At 34.1% G+C, this 16,964-nt stretch overlaps 1 pseudogene; it reads left to right on the top strand.

Moving 5' to 3' along the window:
* The first annotated feature begins 5,442 nt into the window (after positions 1-5,442).
* LOC123902586 lies at positions 5,443-7,028 on the top strand (annotated as a pseudogene).
* Positions 7,029-16,964: the final 9,936 nt, after the last annotated feature.

Raw genomic sequence — 16,964 nt, forward strand, 5'->3', positions numbered from 1 at the left:
ATATACTTGTACCAGTATTTCTTTGATTTATATTGATGAAATAATTCTATGTCATATTTTTTCTAACAATTTTCTAAGTCGTATGGTGAATGTATGGTAGTGGACAATAAATCCTACTATGTAAGAATATGCTATAAATACGGCTCTTATGTACTTCTCAAGAAAACTTGGAATATAATCAAATTTGAGAGTTTCTCTTGTGAGAACTTTTTCTTTGTTCTTGTGATAAGAACATTGTTCTTGAGATAAGAACTTTATATTGTTGATTCTACCGGCAGGTCGCGGTTAGGGTCACACTTTATTTGATAACTTTGGTTCTACCGGCAGGTCGAAGTTAGGGTCAAGTTCCTCTTTTCCTTGATAACTTTGGCTCTACCAGCAGGTCGCGATTAAGGTCAAGTTCTTCTTTATCTTGATAATTTTGGTTCTACCGGCAGGTCGCGGTTAGGGTCAAGTATCTATCAAGACGATTTCATAAGCACTCGCTTATCACTCAAGTATCTATCACTTGTGTCATATTAATCCGTCTCTCTTTTTTTTTTTTTTTGATTAGTAATGATAAGCTTTTTGAGACCAACTTGCATGGAGCCTATTTGATAATATGCATGTGATGAGACGTTATGAATAGTTAAGGATTGTAAATTTCCTATACATATGATGAACGGTGATAATGCGTCGGTCTTAGTAAATTTGTTAATATGCGCATATGATGAGATGTTGTTGGAACAAAGAACACAATATTGTGTGAATTAAAAATAAAATATCAAGTCTCACATCGGGTAGTAGAACACTCTAATGTGTATAATTAAAATAAATATTTTATTTTCTATTTTGAAGCATGTGTTGGAAAAAACACATGTATTTGGTTTTTCTATTTTACTAGAACTTTGACCCATGCGGTGCATGGGTCTAATTAGGTTTAATATGTAACAATAAAAAATAAAATACAAAACTTCTAAGAGCATTTTCAATAAGAGTAGTATAGGGAATTTCATAGACTAATTATTCTATATTTGTTTATGTGCTTATTTTATATTTTATATATTTTTTAAATAATTTTGGAACCCCATCGTTTTGTTTACTTATTAAAAAAAATTGTTGATAACTAAAGGTTAAAAAATTGATGATAATTAAAAGTTAAAAAAAAATTAAAGACATAATCAAGAACATAAACTTAAGTAGACATCCATAAATAAATAAAAATTGTGATTAATTCTGCCGTTCAAATTTTTTGAAAACAGGGTTAACATATTAGGATTCCTAAATTCTTTCATAAGTGAAGCACATGTTTTAGCGGTTGAAAGGTTTTATTGTAAGTAAGGGATGCAGGTTCGATGACAAATATGTATTTTTTTTAATATAAAACTGCAATAAAAAGAAAGAGAAAATGAGAGGGAAAAAAATTTGGTTTAGGGTTAGCTTATGTTAGCAAGCTTATAATATAAGAGATTATCGGTTTTTAATTGTTTAAATTGTGCAATGAAAATTGATGGTGCTTAATTGTCGTATGAAATATTTCCTATGAAAGTTGATGGAGCTTAACACTTTGTGGACATAATTTAAATCACAATTGGTCTGCTAGTGCATATTGTATCAATTGATCATCGGTTAATATTAAATCTGCAATGTTAAAATCAAAATAATGAATGTGATTAGTGACATGACTATGGTTGTGTTTGGTTGTATTGCAAAAAAAATTGATTTAGCAGAATTGAGTTTGATAATAACTTTTCAAATTACACATGATAATAACTTTCCAAATCTCACATGATAATTATTCTCTAAATTTATGATCCGGTCGAAAAAAAATCATTGATCAGGAAAGACATAAAAACATTTCGTGATGAAATAATATAGTCAACAATAATTTTGATATGATATACTTTTAAAATTGATGGTGCTTATCAATTATGGCACATAATTTTAATCACAATTGGTATACTTGTCATAGTGGTTGGAAATATTGCCTTGCACTGAAGGGTTGCGGGTTCGAATCCTGGTCAAGACAAAATTGTATTATTTTTTAATAAAAATTACAAGATAAAATGGAGGGAAAACAGGGAAAACAAATTAGGGTTTAGAGTTTGCTTGTGTATACAAACTTATAATATAAAAGATAGAGCTCTGGAGCCACTACCCAAAACTGTTCCTATTATTTAGGAAAGGAGTTAATAGGATATTATAAAAACCGGTCTCCATCTATTCTTTTTATCAGTTCATTAACTAAAGTTTTTTTCTTATACAAGAAAACGACCCTAGTTGATAATTGAGTATAGCCGCCACCCAATATAGTATGTATATTATACAAATATGCTAGCTACATAAGTTGTTCAAATCATGGGCTAGATATAAGGTTGTGGCTCCAATTGTAAGGGAAGAAGCTTAGCTTATAACAATAACGTGAACAAACCGAACCAGTATGAGCATGAGATGAAGAGAAAGAAATTAATCATGAGATGTTGTTCATGTTCTTGTCATGCGGCATCATGCTTGGCCGTAGAGTCAAATTGTTTCTTGAGACTTTGATAAAGTGTTTTTTACAGGTATGTTGTGAAGGTTTTCAATATCTTATTAGTAGTAGCAATATATATATAGAAATTGTGTTGTGGTGTCATATGCTAAATGTTGATGAATCCACACTCATAGTTATCCTATCCATATTCAATTCAATTGAGGACATAAGAATGATAGGTATTGAATTGTGCACATGATTTAGTCTCGTTATTTCCTTATGCTAATTAAAAAAAAAACTTAACTACACATTTGGTCCCTTACGTTTATTTTAGGTTTTAATTTGGTCCCTTACGTTTAAAAAGTATCAATTTGGTCCCTTATGTTTATTTTAGGTTTCAAGTTAGTCCTTTCCGTCAATTTTGTCAGATGTGGCAGTCAATTTGCACATGTGGACTGACACGTGGCACTTGGACACACTGACACGTGTACTGTTCAAACGGTGTTAGTGACAAAATTGACGGAAAGGACCAAATTGAAACCTAAAATAAACGTAAGGGACCAAATTGATACTTTTTAAACGTAAGGGACCAAATTGAAACCTAAAATAAACGTAAGGGACCAAATGTGTAGTTAAGAATTATTCAAAGTTGAGTAATACTACACTTACTATTAGTAGTATTATTATTATGTTTTAAGAGTGATCTTAGTATCACATTTCCTTCAAATTTAAGAATGGTGATAGCACCATATTCCCTATGATTTGAATGGTCTCAGTACCGTATTAGAACGGTCATAGCACCGTAGTAGAATGGACTTAAAATCATTGCGCATTGGTTTTAGTACCATAATTGAAGGTGTAATTCTTGCCCGATATCTACAGTGCAATATTTATCGGTATTAATAGAGAACTGAGCTGTTTTATCCTGGAGACTTCGTGGTTGATGGTCTGCCTTGCACAATTTTGGGCAGTGCCGCGAAACGTCTTAAAGAAAGCGTATTCACCCGCGACTTAGTCAAGTAATCTCTTCGGTGGCTGAAAATTATTTTTAAAGATTTTGAACCTCGGAAACAACAGATGTTATGTATCTTCAATTTCAAAAGAAATACTCTCTTCTTATAGGTGAAGTTTAACATGAACAAGTGGTTCATGTGTTGCACCATGCATAAGTTTCGGATAACATTATAATGAATACGAATTTTACAAAATCGACCGTTGGATTGAAAGATTATATCATATAGATCATCCATGGAAACTTTTAGAAAAATTGAAAATGATTTGATATGTTATTGAGACCCATCAAAATTAACGGTATTTAATAACTCATAAACCGTTAATTTTGATGGATCTCAATAACATATCAAATTATTTTTAATTTTTCTAAAAATTTCTATGGATGATCTATGTGATATAGTCTTTCAATCCAACGGTCAATTTTGTAAAATTCGTATTCGTTATAATGTTATTCGAGACTTGTGCATGGTGCACCACATGAACCACTTGTTCATGTTAGAAAAAGCCCTTCTTATAATATACATATGACGAGACGTTATGTATCTTCGACCTATAAATGTATTAAAAAATGCTTCTTATGTCGGGTAAAAATGGCTGCTTAAGTCGTTCGGACTTAATAAATTAAACTTTGTTAGATCGGTTAACTTTTAATCAACTTAAGAAATCATAGTCATTAGAAACTCAAATATCTATCAACCTGAGTTAATAAAAAAATTGTTAAATCAGTTACATTAACTTTTTTCTTTTTAACTTTTTGCCATCTGCATGGTCTAGCTACCTTTCTTCTCTTTTCTTTATAGCCGCCGCCCCCCACCTTAACCTAGTTTTTTATCTTCTTGATCTATCAAGGAGGGGTGGTTTTAGGGTCAATTTTTGACCCAAAATCACCCCTCATAATTGTTTTTTCCTTTTCTTCTTTATTTAAATAAGTGATCTTCACATTGATCAAGTTTTTCTTTTGTGTTTTCTTTTTTGTGATTTCGCCGTCTGAGTGCGGCGTTGTGTTGTTCGTCGTCTTGTGCGACGTTTTTGTTGTCCCGTATTATGCGGTGTTCATTTGATTTCTATTGAAAAGATCGGCTTCAGTCAATTACATATTCAACCAATGATTTGGGCTTCAACGCTGCAAATCCGGAGGCATGGATATTTCGGTGACTTTAACTTTATCATATTATTTGTTGTAGGCATTTTGCCGTTGTATGCTATTAACTCGGATGCTGTGAGTTTTGTTCGCAGATTCATCCTTTACGTTTTTAGCGATGTTGATTATATGGTTGTATTTGATGTAATCTATCAATTTGAATGAATGAATATCATTTTGTTATTGTCAAAAAAAAAAAAAAAAACTTTTTGCCATCTGCATATATGTAAAATATACCGTTTATATTTATACACCATAAATTCTATTTCATATCTCAACCAGAATTCAATAGATAAACATGAACCAAAATTTTACATAGAGTATAAACACAACCATAGAACTATATATAATTTAATGCAAATGAATAATTAAATACAATATTGATACGAAGATTTTATCGTTGTTTATCATTATTTAATTTATATAAAATATTTATGGAGCACACAAAATGACTCTCAACTAATTTTTCTTATACACAAAAATCAGATTGAATTATGAGGGTTTTTTGTGTTCTTAGTCATAAGCTTATGTTACATTTTCATTGTAATTTTTTTAGTAAATCAAAGGTATTCCTTTCAAGGTAATTGAGATCTCTCCCTACAAATAGTTCTCTATATACATCGGTCGAAAATGAAATTCATAACCAAATGATCGAGAGATCTAAATATCTCCCACTCGTGTTAAATGATTTTTTTAATCAATTTTTGTTGTAACCTTATAACGTCTCTATTCTAGTCAAAATATCTGATTTTATATTCATTAAAAAACATTAAAAATTTCAAGTAGAGCCCACCAATGAGCATGATATTTTCTCTCTTCACCAAACCAAAAACTTTCTCTATATAAACCCATTTCCAGATTCATTCACTCTTGTCTTCATTCTGTACTCAATCAATCACCACCGCCAACTAAGCCATGAAACCGCCATTACAACAACCAACGCCACGTTCTCCCACCATTCTCGGAAAATACCAACTAACCCGCCTCCTCGGCCGCGGCAACTTCGCCAAGGTCTACCAAGCACGCTCCCTCCTCGATTCATCCACCGTCGCCGTCAAAATAATCGACAAATCCAAAACCGTCGATGCCGCAATGGAGCCACGTATAATCCGCGAAATTGACGCCATGCGCCGTCTCCATAACCACCCTAACATTCTCCAAATTCACGAAGTAATGGCAACAAAAACTAAGATCCATCTGGTTGTCGAATTCGCTGCCGGCGGTGAACTTTTCACCGCTCTCTCCCGCCGTGGACGGTTATCTGAATCCACCGCTCGTTTCTACTTTCAACAGCTTGTTTCTGCACTACGTTTCTGCCACCGTAACGGCATCGCTCACCGTGATCTCAAGCCACAGAATCTCCTCCTCGATTCTGACGGTAACCTCAAGGTCTCTGACTTCGGCCTCTCCGCTCTCCCCGAGCATCTCAAAGATGGCCTTCTCCACACCGCATGTGGTACGCCGGCGTACACAGCACCGGAGATTCTCCGACGCAGTGGCGGTTACGACGGATCTAAAGCAGACGCCTGGTCCTGTGGCCTCATACTCTACGTCCTTCTCGCCGGTTACCTTCCTTTCAGCGATTTAAATATTCCGGCGATGTGTAAGAAAATTTCCCGGCGAGATTACCAGTTTCCAGATTGGATTTGAAAACGGGCGCGTTTTGTGATATATCGGTTACTCGACCCGAATCCGGAAACCCGAATTAGTTTGGAGAGTTTATTTACGAACGAGTGGTTTAAAAAATCGTTAAGACCCGAACCCGAATCCAAAAAGAGTGTATTCGGGTTTGATTACGGGAATGAAGTGAAAATTTCGGGTTTAAACGCTTTTCATATAATATCTATGTCTTCGGGTTTGGATTTGAGTGGATTATTTGAAATTGAAACGACGTCGTCTGAAGGTGGTAATAATAATAGTGTTAATAAGAGGGAAAAGAAGTTTACTTCAAGTGCAAAAATGGAAGTGATGGAGGAAAAGGTGAAAGAAGTGGGAGGGGTTTTAGGGTTTAAGGTTGAGATTGGGAAGAATAATGCAATTGGGTTGGTGAAAGGGAAAGTGGGTTTAGTAATTGAGGTGTTTGAGATTGTGCCTTCTCAACTTCTTTTGGTGGATGTTAAGGTTGTAGAGGGTGGTTTGGAGTTTGAGGATAATCATTGGGAAGATTGGAAAGTTGGTTTGCAAGATGTTGTGGCAGAATGAAGAGTCTATATGAATGAATATTCTAATTATCCTAATTAATCTTAATCTAATACAAGTACTTTTGTATAGTGATTTAGTGATTAGTGACTCATCCTTTGAGATGATCTTATGGTGTATAATAATATCTAAATGTAGAAGGAGTGAAGAAGTATGCTGTGAAGAATTAGGTGCTAAACATGACACATTTTGAACCTAACATGACCAAGAAACATTAGTGTATGATGATGATGCTTAATACTCCTTGAATTAATTTCTAGAATTATAGTAAAATTACAAGTGTGTTGGTTTCATCTTTCTTTTTTAAAGAAAGAATATATTAATAATTTTTTTCTTCTCTCTTTAATTTGAGTCTTGTGGGTTAAATTTATGACTTTAGTTGGTGACTATTAGTGATTAGTGATGATCATGTTATCAGATCCTACTCTGTGTATATCCTCAATTTCCTTGTTCATGCCATGGCTGATTAGTATGTGCATTCTTTGATAACCTTTATTTATGTATGTTAGACTTGTGCATATACAATAAGATATAAGAGGAGGGATAGAATATTCACTTTAATTAACATCCACTTTCTAAGAAAATCTCGGATGCTTTCTCGTTAGTTGTCCTTAATTTGCAAAACCTTAAAAGAAAATGTTTGTTGCATTTGTGTCAAATTAGAGTTGTTATATTAAAAATTGTTCCATACTATCACCTATCCACTCTTATACTAGCAGTCAAGTCTCTACATGTATGTCTATGACCACCTATACATCATAACATCTGCCGGTTCAAGAGTCGATCTTCCTTTCAGTGAGTCATTCAAAAAGTTCATCGGCACCTCTTTTTCTACAGATTTTGGTGCCGTTAAAAACATAAAAACAGACATCTCAAAAAAAGTTGTGTATGTATTTAATGCATGAAAATTGTCTGCGATCTAATGTGTACTCCCCAAATTTATCCAAACATGTAACGCCCCAAAAATTAGAATTCATTTTATTTAGTTATTTAGTTGTTGTGGTGTTGATTGACGATGTTTATTTAATTATTTTGGGTGATGAATAATTTATTTAATTATTTTGTGTGGTGAATAATTAAATAATTAATAAATAAAAATAATAATGCTGCTAAATAAAAATTAAAAGAAGAAAAAGAAGTAGAAAGTTATATATTGAGGTGTTGAGAGCATTAGGGGGGTGTAGATGGAAAAATAGTAGAGATGAGAATAATATGGAGAATAAATATAATTTTAATTCTCATTAAACCAATTTATTTGCAATAATATCATGGTCCTTTGACATTAATTTAGAGGAGAAGGAATAGACCAGCATTTTGGATACAATAGAACAAAACAAACACAAAAATAAAATAGTGCTAGTGGGTGAAAGAAGAAGAAGAGCTCGTGGGAGAGTGAAGAGAAACAAGGGAATGAAATGCTTAACCTCAATGTAGGGAGTTCACTGCAATCCAAGTAAGGGAGCTTTATATACTCTTGAAATTCTGAATTCAATAGGCATATTTGCTATATTCATTATGTGTGCTTTAAGTTATTGTTCTCCTCTTTTCCTTGTTCATGACGTTGTGATGTTTTGAGTTTTGTATACATGACGTTGTGTGTTGATTCTATCATTGCACCTTAGATTCGTGTTTGAAATATGTGTTGGCTATCATTTTGAATCTTATACTATGATGATTGAAGTTGTGAGTTGTTGGTTGATTAAAAGTTGGTATTCTATTGTTGGGTAAATAAAACCATAGATTGATGTTGTTCTTAAGAATTCAAATAATGGAGTTTATGAGATTTTGATGTTGATTAGAAAGGAAACAATTTTAAAACGTGTTAAACATCTAAAACAATCATGAGATTTTTCCGAGTCAAAAGAATATCAAAGCCGAAGTCCTTGAATGCCCATCAATGGAGTTTTTTGGTTAAATTTTCGTAAGAACCTTTGCTATTATAAACGCTAGATTTGATAGCCTTTTTCTTAAAAATAATATCGGGTATCTTTCTAACTTTGAATTACGATCAAAATGGTATAAAGAACGTCGAATTCCGTTGAGAAACGAGGGAGATATGTTCGGGTCGGATTACCGGGTCGCACGACCCGTTTACAGGAAAAACGGGTGACAGGGGTGATGAACAGTGCCGCGCGTCACGGCCACTCGCGAGTCTGGCGCGTGAGGGTGCGTGCGAGGTCTGGGAGATTGGTTTTTTGAAAATTGGTTTTACGTAAAATTAGTAAATAATTTTCTTGAAATTTTGGTACCTCTTTGGTAATTTTTGGACACTCGTAGCTATTTTTAATTAATTATTTGGAGTAAAAAGGTGATTAAAAATATTATAATTTCGTGAAAATTTCCCAAAATTTTATGTAGGGTATTTTGAATATTTTGGAACCCTCTGGTGTATCTCACTCTCCCTGGTTTTATATAATATTAAGGATTTGAATTTATTTCACAATTATTATTAATTAAATTGATTTAAAATTCATACCTTTCGTTGATAAACTAAACCGAGTTAAATTGGGTTAAAGGTTCTGTTAAGATGAGTAATAAGTTGTTGTCCTGAGAGGAGTGAATGACTAATTGGGTTATTAAATTTTAGTTGACGTTGTAATCGAAGTTACTAATAATTGTTGTGTATCGATGTTGTTTTAAGCCGTTGTTCGTTTGTAGTAATTGTGTTGTCGAATTGTTGTTTTGCTGAATAGTGATGTTGAATTATGTGGTTATAACGATGTTGAATTATCTAGTTTAATGATGTTGGAGTTGTGCCGAAATTATGATGTTGTAATAGTTGTTGTTCTTGTAGTTATTTATCGACGTTGTTTATTGATGTTGTTATAATGATGATGAAGTTGTCTATTGAAGTTGTTAAATGATGTTGCCTATTGATGTTGCTTATTATAACATGACATGCATTCATTCATGTGTTCAATGACGTTGCTTATTGGAGTTGTATATATGATGTTGAAAATGACGTTGCTAAATGAAGTTGAAAATGACGTTGCTTATAATGATGTTGATCCTCCATGATGTAAAACCGGAAATGACGTTGTTATTGGTACCACATGCATTTAGCGAGTCTAGGCGCATTGCATGCATTTTAATTATATTTGCTCATTTAAATGTTGTTGTTTATTTCTCTTTATTTAATTGTTGATTGATGATTATGGTTGACTGATGAATGTGCGTGGCCATCCGCTTAGGTGGTCTTGTTGTTGTTTATGATGTTTCTAGTTATGATGTTGTTTTAATTCAGTTATTTTCTTGATGTATTGTCGCTCACCTTTACATTCCCCCTTCTGGCTTGGCCCTACGGTGTGCAACCGTAGATTTTCAGGTAGGTGATGAGTCATAGCTGATGCGTTCGGATAGCTGTTGCTTTGCTATTTATTTGGAGTCGCTCTGTTAGGATGTTGTTGGGAGAAATTTTTATTTAATTATGTTGTTAAATTTTTATAACAATTGAGCTATGTCTCTTGATTCAGTATTTTCAACTCGGACTTTGAAACTTATATTATTTTTGTATTTTCCGCTGCATGATTTTTAATCATTTGAGGAATTAGTTAATTGGAGTAAGTGTGACATCCTTATTAAATAAATGAAATTAACTTTTTCGAAACTAAAATAAAGGGGTAAATTAAGGGTGTTACAAAGTGGTATCAGAGCAGGTCGGTCCAGTCAGACCAAGATGATGATCTTTTCTTTTGCAGGTGACATGTGTGTAAACACTGTCGATGTTGCTTACCCTTGCGAGCGAAGGAAAGAGTTGGAGAATAATATAGAAAGTCTGACGTCTCAGCAGACGACTACATTTGAGTTTAAAATAAGTGGGGGAGACAACCAATTGTTTTGGACAAGACAGTGTTGTTTCCCGAATCTGGAGCGAATGCAAGCTTGGAGATGGCATCTGCTGGACAAGTAGAAAAGTTGAGGAAGGAGGACACTCAGATGTTTACGATGTTCACGGCAATGGAAGTGGAGGAAGTGGGAATCACCGACTTACCAATGGTGTGAGATTTCTCAGAGGATATCGGCGACATACCGTCAAAGCGAGAAGCAGAGTTTATCAATGGCCTACCTGGCATTGGACTAGTATCGATGGTTCTCTAAAGAATGTTGCAGCAGAGTTGAGTGGACTGACGAAGTAATTAGAAGAATCGTTGGAGAAAAGTTCGCTGACCAAGTATATCGCCGTCGGGAACGCCAATGCTGTTGGTGAAGGAGAAAGATGGGAGTAAGAGACTCGGTGTTGACTATCGTTAGTTGAACAATGTTGTCACCAAAAACCAATATTCCCTTTCGTGAATTGATGATCTGATGGACCAATTAGTTGGAGCATGTGAAAATGACTTGAGATCGGGACATTCTCATATCAGAGAGGCGCATCAGAAGCGTGGTGGAATAGTAGTTGACCCGTCTAGAGTGAGTGCAGTGTTGCAGTGGTAAGCCCTAAGTCATTAGTAGCCGAGATAACTTGTTGGGATTGGTTGGTTACTATCGGAGATTCGTTGGAGGTTTTTCGAGAATAGCTTTATCACTGACTTAGCTTACCCGGATATGACGAGACTTCTTTTGGTACAGGACGTGTGAAGAAAGTTTCCAACAGTGGAAGCAGAGATTAACATCAGCGTCAATGTTGAATTTACCTGACGCGAATGAATCCTTGAAGTGTGTTGTGATGCATCAAAGATGATATTGGATGGATTTCTGATACAGAAGGGTTAGGTAGTTGCCCATACTTGAGGTAGTCGAAAATCAACAAGAGGAATTATCAAACTAACAAATTAGAGTTGGCAGCCATTGCGTTCGTGTTGAAAGTTCGAAGACGTTATCTGTAGGGATCAAGTTTGAAGTCTTCAGCGACCATAAAAGTTTGGAGTACTCATTGGGTTTTAATGAGTTGAACGTAAAGCAGATGAGGTGATTGGAATTTCAAAAAGGTTATGATTTTGAGCAGAATTACCTCCCTGGTGAAGCAAATGTAGTGGCAAACGCGTTGAGTAGGAAGACGTTGCATATGTTAGCACTCGTGGCAAGAGAGATAAGACAAATCGAGGTATTTAGAGACCATAGTCTAGTATGTGTACGGAAGCCAAGAAATGTGAAACTAGGAATGTGGGGGGGTTAACCAGTGCTATGTTGGAAGATACCAGAGAAGGTCAGAAGTGAGACTTGAGGTTAGTCGACCTGTTTAGAATTAATTAACTTGGGTAAAAGAAGTGAGTTACGAAGTTGCCGAGAATGGGGTCATGAGATTCAAAAACAGAGTTGAATAATAGAAGCCAATAGGATTGTTGAAGCCGCTGAATATTCCAGAGAGGAAGCTGGGATAGTTGCTTGCCATTGATAGAGTTTACTTACAATGACAGCTACCATTCTAGCATCGGAATGGAACCGTTTGAAGCCTTGTATGGGAGAAGGTGTAGGACACCTTTGTGTTGGAACGAATCCAGTTAGCGAGTAGTGTTGGGGCCTGAAATGATTAGGCAGACTACTGAAAAGGTGAAAAGAATTCAGTAGAAAATGAAGGCATCCCAGGATCAACAAAAGAGTTATTACGATCAAAAGAAGAGAGCAGTGGAGTTCCGAGAGGGACATCATGTGTTTATGAGAGTGACTGTGATGACATGTGTTGGACGAACTTTGAAGTCCAAAAAGCTCGCTCCGCGGTTTATTGGGTCGTACTATATATTTAAGAGGATAGGGGGCGTGGCCTATCAGATTGCATTGCCACCACCATCAAATCTTCATGGTGTTTTTCAAGTGTTGCAGCCGTGAGAATGTATTTTCGATTTGTCGTACGTGATTTAATCCGATGATGTGCAAGTGAGAAGGTATCTGATCGTGGAATTCGTGTAGTTTCAAATTGAAGGTAAAGAGGCGAAACACCTAAGGAACAAAGAAATCGTTACGATGAACGTAGTCTGGGAAGGACTTACTAGTGAGGATGCGACACTTGAATTGGAGAGAGTCGAATGAATGAATTTTATCTAGCGTTGTTTCCTTCAGGCAATTTTCGAGGACGAAAATCTTATAAGTGGGGGAGAGTTGTAACGCCCCAAAAATTAGAATTCATTTTATTTAGTTATTTAGTTATTTAGTTGTTGTGGTGTTGATTGACGATGTTTATTTAATTATTTTGGGTGATGAATAATTTATTTAATTATTTTGTGTGGTGAATAATTAAATAATTAATAAATAAAAATAATAATGCTGCTAAATAAAAATTAAAAGAAGAAAAAGAAGTAGAAAGTTATATATTGAGGTGTTGAGAGCATTAGGGGGGTGTAGATGGAAAAATAGTAGAGATGAGAATAATATGGAGAATAAATATAATTTTAATTCTCATTAAACCAATTTATTTGCAATAATATCATGGTCCTTTGACATTAATTTAGAGGAGAAGGAATAGACCAGCATTTTGGATACAATAGAACAAAACAAACACAAAAATAAAATAGTGCTAGTGGGTGAAAGAAGAGGAAGAGCTCGTGGGAGAGTGAAGAGAAACAAGGGAATGAAATGCTTAACCTCAATGTAGGGAGTTCACTGCAATCCAAGTAAGGGAGCTTTATATACTCTTGAAATTCTGAATTCAATAGGCATATTTGCTATATTCATTATGTGTGCTTTAAGTTGTTGTTCTCCTCTTTTCCTTGTTCATGACGTTGTGATGTTTTGAGTTTTGTATACATGACGTTGTGTGTTGATTCTATCATTGCACCTTAGATTCGTGTTTGAAATATGTGTTGGCCATCATTTTGAATCTTATACTATGATGATTGAAGTTGTGAGTTGTTGGTTGATTAAAAGTTGGTATTCTATTGTTGGGTAAATAAAACCATAGATTGATGTTGTTCTTAAGAATTCAAATAATGGAGTTTATGGGATTTTGATGTTGATTAGAAAGGAAACAATTTTAAAACGTGTTAAACATCTAAAACAATCATGGGGTTTTTCCGAGTCAAAAGAATATCAAAGCCGAAGTCCTTGAATGCCCATCAATGGAGTTTTTTGGTTAAATTTTCGTAAGAACCTTTGCTATTTTAAACGCTAGATTTGATAGCCTTTTTCTTAAAAATAATATCGGGTATCTTTCTAACTTTGAATTACGATCAAAATGGTATAAAGAACGTCGAATTCCGTTGAGAAACGAGGGAGATATGTTCGGGTCGGATTACCGGGTCGCACGACCCGTTTACAGGAAAAACGGGTGACAGGGGTGATGAACAGTGCCGCGCGTCACGTCCACTCGCGAGTCTGGCGCGTGAGGGTGCGTGCGAGGTCTGGGAGATTGGTTTTTTGAAAATTGTTTTTACGTAAAATTAGTAAATAATTTTCTTGAAATTTTGGTACCTCTTTGGTAATTTTTGGACACTCGTAGCTATTTTTAATTAATTATTTGGAGTAAAAAGGTGATTAAAAATATTATAATTTCGTGAAAATTTCCCAAAATTTTATGTAGGGTATTTTGAATATTTTGGAACCCTCTGGTGTATCTCACTCTCCCTGGTTTTATATAATATTAAGGATTTGAATTTATTTCACAATTATTATTAATTAAATTGATTTAAAATTCATACCTTTCGTTGATAAACTAAACCGAGTTAAATTGGGTTAAAGGTTCTGTTAAGATGAGTAATAAGTTGTTGTCCTGAGAGGAGTGAATGACTAATTGGGTTATTAAATTTTAGTTGACGTTGTAATCGAAGTTACTAATAATTGTTGTGTATCGATGTTGTTTTAAGCCGTTGTTCGTTTGTAGTAATTGTGTTGTCGAATTGTTGTTTTGCTGAATAGTGATGTTGAATTATGTGGTTATAACGATGTTGAATTATCTAGTTTAATGATGTTGGAGTTGTGCCGAAATTATGATGTTGTAATAGTTGTTGTTCTTGTAGTTATTTATCGACGTTGTTTATTGATGTTGTTATAATGATGATGAAGTTGTCTATTGAAGTTGTTAAATGATGTTGCCTATTGATGTTGCTTATTATAACATGACATGCATTCATTCATGTGTTCAATGACGTTGCTTATTGGAGTTGTATATATGATGTTGAAAATGACGTTGCTAAATGAAGTTGAAAATGACGTTGCTTATAATGATGTTGATCCTCCATGATGTAAAACCGGAAATGACGTTGTTATTGGTACCACATGCATTTAGCGAGACTAGGCGCATTGCATGTATTTTAATTATATTTGCTCATTTAAATGTTGTTGTTTATTTCTCTTTATTTAATTGTTGATTGATGATTATGGTTGACTGATGAATGTGCGTGGCCATCCGCTTAGGTGGTCTTGTTGTTGTTTATGATGTTTCTAGTTATGATGTTGTTTTAATTAAGTTATTTTCTTGATGTATTGTCGCTCACCTTTACATTCCCCCTTCTGGCTTGGCCCTACGGTGTGCAACCGTAGATTTTCAGGTAGGTGATGAGTCATAGCTGATGCGTTCGGATAGCTGTTGCTTTGCTATTTATTTGGAGTCGCTCTGTTAGGATGTTGTTGGGAGAAATTTTTATTTAATTATGTTGTTAAATTTTTATAACAATTGAGCTATGTCACTTGATTCAGTATTTTCAACTCGGACTTTGAAACTTATATTATTTTTGTATTTTCCGCTGCATGATTTTTAGTCATTTGAGGAATTAGTTAATTGGAGTAAGTGTGACATCCTTATTAAATAAATGAAATTAACTTTTTCGAAACTAAAATAAAGGGGTAAATTAAGGGTGTTACAAAACACACCTTACGACAAACAGGGTAAACATCATCACTAGGGAATAAATAAAGGAATAATGAGAAATATCTTCTCAATGAGAAGATATTTAAGGACAGTATGATACTCCACTGATGATGTATGCTGGTCTAATCCATGAATAGGGATCAAGAAGAAAATCTTGAGTTTGTGGTGCATCCAAACACTCATTTCTTTCTTGTGGTCATGTTAAACTTAAGTTCGATATCCTGAACAATTTTGCCAAATAAAACACGCGCCAAAACATATTGGACTTTAAGGAGGAAGATGTCATTTCTAATAAAACTGCACAAGTCAAAACCATGAATTGTTTCATGAAGACGATTCACATATATCAAAAATTTGGATAAGGATTGGACTACAATCTCTTCATTAATATTTGTGCAAACATTCTTGCGAAAACAAGAGCTAATTGTTTATCTGATCATGGTTCATGATCAATCACTTTCTAAGTCGTCCTTAGCTAAGGCGTGTCGTTTCTAAGGATGTAATTTATCTGTCTTTATCTTTTAGGTTTATTATATGTAACAAAAAAAACATAAGTCAATAATAGTGACGAATTCTTTTTACAGAAAACAATAATCAAATAGACATTTGCATTCTTGAATTCATTTGAGAAAAAGGAAAAGATAGAACATGTAAGTATACTGGATTTGATTATTTCAATCAAAGAAGCGTCATTATTGGAACTGCAAAGTGACATGGTCCTACCATATTGAGCATGTCTTCCAACTTTCAACGGCTTTTCAAATTAAGCATGCATATCATACTAATTTCTTAAATTATGGGATAAGATATACAAAGTACGAATTACTAATTAACTAGTCACTAATCATAATTTTTTAAATTCAAGCCAATATTGATCAGATAAGATAGCCCATGTGATGTGAGTGTGGTACCATCAAGCAACCATGCTTAAAGAAATCCAAATACTTATTGATATGCTCAAAACATATCTTGCAAACTTTGTCATCTACTATATTATTCTTGAATTTGAATGTTACTTTATCTCTAATAATTAAGTTCTTTTTTTTAAGTGTAAAATGTTTTTTTTACTCCACTTTGGAGTAATTAGCTGAAAGTTCATCACATCTATCATAATTTTTAAATGCAACCGTGATTTGGAGTATATTTTCCATTTATTTTTATTAGTGACGCATACTTATAAGATGAAACATACATTTACATTATGAGTAAGTTATCCAACAATTAATGAGAACTTACTAATAAACAAATTTGTAAGTGGTATGTAAAAACTAACTTTTACGCTCAACTTACAAACAAATTTTCTTTTCTGACTAATTAGTATTGGTTTTTGGGTAAACTAGCCACAATTTAAAGGCAGTCTAAAAAAAATTAAATAGCTTGAAAGTAAGAAGAAAAACAAAAATATATTAATAATCTTG

This window comes from Trifolium pratense, linkage group LG1 (assembly GCF_020283565.1).
Source record: "Trifolium pratense cultivar HEN17-A07 linkage group LG1, ARS_RC_1.1, whole genome shotgun sequence".
In the NCBI taxonomy this organism is placed as follows: domain Eukaryota; kingdom Viridiplantae; phylum Streptophyta; class Magnoliopsida; order Fabales; family Fabaceae; genus Trifolium; species Trifolium pratense.